Genomic DNA, 4,001 nt, shown 5'->3' on the forward strand with positions numbered 1-4,001 from the left:
CCTGAAGAGGATGACGATGGCAGGTTTTCTTCTCATTAACTAATGCATGTGTGGATTTACGTATATTACTTGACTAAAGATGTGTTTCTAAAACACTCCTCCTACAGTTGATGCTGATCAGAGTCAGTCCAACTACTTTAAAACATGCCTGATAAAAGTAATATCTTTACATTCCAGTGTGTTCATTTCCAGGGAGTGGAGTGTGTTCATTCATGTTAGCATGTCTGGCTGCAGGCTGACAGCTTACTGATGACTGTGGGTTTTGTTGTTTTGTGTTATTTTGTAGTCATTCTGTTTTGTGTTGTCATGCATTTTTCTCGTCTTGTTTCTGTCTTGACTTTGGATTTTGTTGTTTTGGTTTCCTGTTTTATTTTGTAGTCCTTCTGTCTTGTGTTGTCATGTGCTTTGCTTCCTGTCTTGTTTTCCCTCCTTTTTTGTCTCCCAGCTGTGTCTCATTGTCTCATCAAGCCTGCCCTTGTGTTTCCACACCTGTCTGTCATTGAACCTAATCAACCCTTATGTATTTAGTCTGTGTGTTTCCTTTCTGTCTTGGCTTGGTCATCTGTTTTATCTCGGATGTGTGTCCACCTGATCTGTCCTGCCTGTGTCCTGAGTTTTGTCTACGCTTTGGATTATTTTGTTCTTTGTTTTTTTGATAGTGTTTTTAATGAGGGGCCGTCAGGGACATAATTCAGAATACCTCTCACACACATGTGAAATGCTCTCATATACACTACTGAAACACTCTCACATAAACAACTGAAAAGGTATTTGCTCACACACACTACTGAAACGCTCTCATATACTGATACGCTCTCACACACACTACTGAAACGCTCTCACACACACTACTGAAACGCTCTCACACACTTCTAAAATGCTCTCATACATACAAGGCAAGGCAACTTTATTTGTATAGCACATTTCATACACAGGGCAGACTCAAAGTGCTTCACATCATGACATGTCATACAATAAAGTGAAATTTTTTTTAGAAGAATTAAAAGAAAATAAAGGCAAAATTAAGATGCATTACAGAAAGACAAGGAGAATTAAAGATGCGAGCAGTATCGTGACGGGCCCTCGCTCATATGCGGTCGTGGAGTGCCTGCGGTCACATGGCAGTGTCGTGGACGCTGCCCTTGGAGCGGCCGCCTCTCCTGGCGCAAGTCGAGACACAAGCGATGGACACCGAAAGGCATCCGTCTGTCACGTGCGGTCGTGGAGTGCCTGCATTCACACGGCAGCGCGGCAGCCGCCTACCCGTGCAGCGGCCACCTCCTCGTGGCGGCAGCTTAGACACAAGCGATTGACATTCAAAGCCATCTGTCTGTCACATACACACATGTTCATGCCTTCCTGACATCTCTCCTCCTCCCCCTAGTGTGTCCTCTCCTCCTCCCCCTGTGTCCTCCTTGCAAGCTGAAATGAGAGGAATTAGTTATAAAAAAAATCAGGTGTGGCTTTAACTTGGAAAAAGTGACTAAATCAATGACATTTCCTGTCACCAGTAGGTGGCGCTCTGATCGTGAGTGAATATCAAAGTGCAGATGTGTTCAGGAAGGAACTCTAATCAAGTGTGGAAAGTTTGGAGCAGATCAGAGAACAAACACTGAAGTTATAATAGTTTGGATGTTAATGACAGAGTTCAGCTGACAGCAGTGTGAGATGCATGTAAAGTGTGTCATCTCTCCTCCTCTCTGTGTCCAGGCTGAAATGAGAGGAATTTAAAAAAAAGGAATTAAAAGTTTCATGACTGTTGATCTGCTGTGATCCAAAGTGAAACTACATTTCAGTCACAGAGCTCACACACATGTCTCTGCCTTCATGACATCTCTCCTCCTCCCCCTGTGTGACATCTCTCCTCCTCTCCCTGTGTCCTCCTTGCAAGGTGAGATGAGAGGAATTTGTTAAAAAAAATCAGGTGTGTCTTTTACTTGGAAATATTCACAAAATCAATGACATTTCCTGCTGCCAGTAGGTGGCGCTCTGACTGTGAGTGTCTATCACAGTGCAGATGTGTTCAGGAAGGAACTCTAATCAAGTGTGCAAAGTTTGAAGCAGCTCTGAGAACAAACACTGAAGTTATCAGGGCTTGAAGACCTCCGGCACGGTGCCGGAAATCCGGCGTAGCAATATTTTGGTGAAGTGTTTTTTTTTTTTTTTTTTTACTGTAACCAGTCGTTTAAAGTGATAGTTCCAACTACCAATGGTACTCAAGGTAACCAAGGAGTTCTAGCCAATCAGAGCAGAGTAGGGCGGGCCTTAAGTTTCCAGGCACCTCGGACCGGGACAACGTAGCCAGAGCGATTGATAACATCAGCCCAAAGGTAGCCCTGCACACTTTTCATTCAGACAAACTAATGCGACTGCCACAGTTGTTAGATTTCATCAATGAGACCAACATTAATCTAATAAAAAGAATTTAACCAGCCAGCGGCAAACCTCTAAAAGCGTGCGGATAAGTTACTTGGCTCGTTTTTCTCCCCCGGGATGACGACAGAGGTTGGCCCTGGGCGATCAGATCAGTAGACCGGCGCTGCCGCCGCTGTGACAGCCGTTGCCCTGGTCACCGGTCGCGGCTCCCACAGACTCTGCACTGGATTAAACTGTGACTTTCTCGCATGAAAAATATTAAAACTGTGACGTGTTAACAGCCGCTGTAATAATCCAAACCAGCCACCACAACCCACCCAATATGATATCACAATTATTGATATTGAATGTTCAGCATTATAATCACAACAGTGTGGTAGATTTTCTCAATTTACCAGTAAAAAATAGTGACGTTTGTCTGTGCCCCCTCCCGCTCTGAGATTTGGTTTCGCCCACCTTGCCGGACCTGCGCTTCTCTACTGTCTCTCCCGGTCTCTCCCGGTCTCTCCCCGCATCAGCGGTGGTATGAAGAAAGCACGCGAAAAAAAGCAAAAGAATAAAAGTATCTTCCCAACAGGAGGTAGCTACTGCTAGGGCTCCAGTGCCACCACTCACGGTTGCCCCCCCCCCCAGCCGGCGAGTTCGACAGTGCGTGCGCGTATAGCCCCGTTCACATACGTCGCTACTCGCCCGTCACTCGCTTTCTCGCTGAATTCTACTCGCTGGCAAAAAAAACTCACTGCCGCCGGCGGCGACTTCAAGCGACAACTCTCTGTGGAACTCTCTGTTGACGGCAACTGTCGATCATCTCTATTCTACATTGTGATTGGTAGCCTACTCGCTTCACTCGCATCGCAGAAAGTTAAAATTATTTTATCTCCGATCGACCACATCACATCGCCTGTCCTGGTCCACATTCCGCTAGAACACATTCACATTCATTGACAGTTGTCGCTCAGAGATGGGCGAGTGACGACGTATGTGAACGAGGCTTCAGTCAAAACCAAAACACCAAGGAAGGCTGAGGAATAGTCATCCACTTTTATTATTATTATTATTATTATTATTATTATTATTATTATTATTATTATTATCATTATTAATAATAATAATAATAAACGAATTGTGTTTTAGTCATTTTTGTTCTCATCTTTTCTTGAATGCTTAAACTCCTCAACCCCATTTAGTATGTCAACATTTGTATCAGTACCAGCAGTTTGTAAGAAATTGGTCAGTAATTGATATGTCATATTTTGTTTCTCAGAATTCACCAAATTGATGCATTAAAATGAAATTATTCAAAATGTTCTCCCGGGGGGGCATGCCCCCGGACCCCCCTAGAGGATCGCAATCCCCCCACCATAGTCTCCAAAGATCCTGTGGGAAACACTACAAACCCATTTGTAATCGGGACAAAATACTTAAAGTTAGAGACAATTAAGGACCATGAGTCCTAACAAGAACACTTGCACACACTTTAATGTGTATTTTGTACACGTTCAAGACCCATTTTTATGCATTTTCTGAGTCGGTCAACTTTATTTTAGGCACAAACTATATATCTGGGCTGGTAAACCCAAACCTGCCGCAGTGGCTGGTGGCCAAAGAATATATATATATATATA

The sequence above is a fragment of the Eutrigla gurnardus genome, assembly GCF_963514095.1.
Source record: "Eutrigla gurnardus genome assembly, chromosome: 7".
NCBI lineage: Eukaryota > Metazoa > Chordata > Actinopteri > Perciformes > Triglidae > Eutrigla > Eutrigla gurnardus.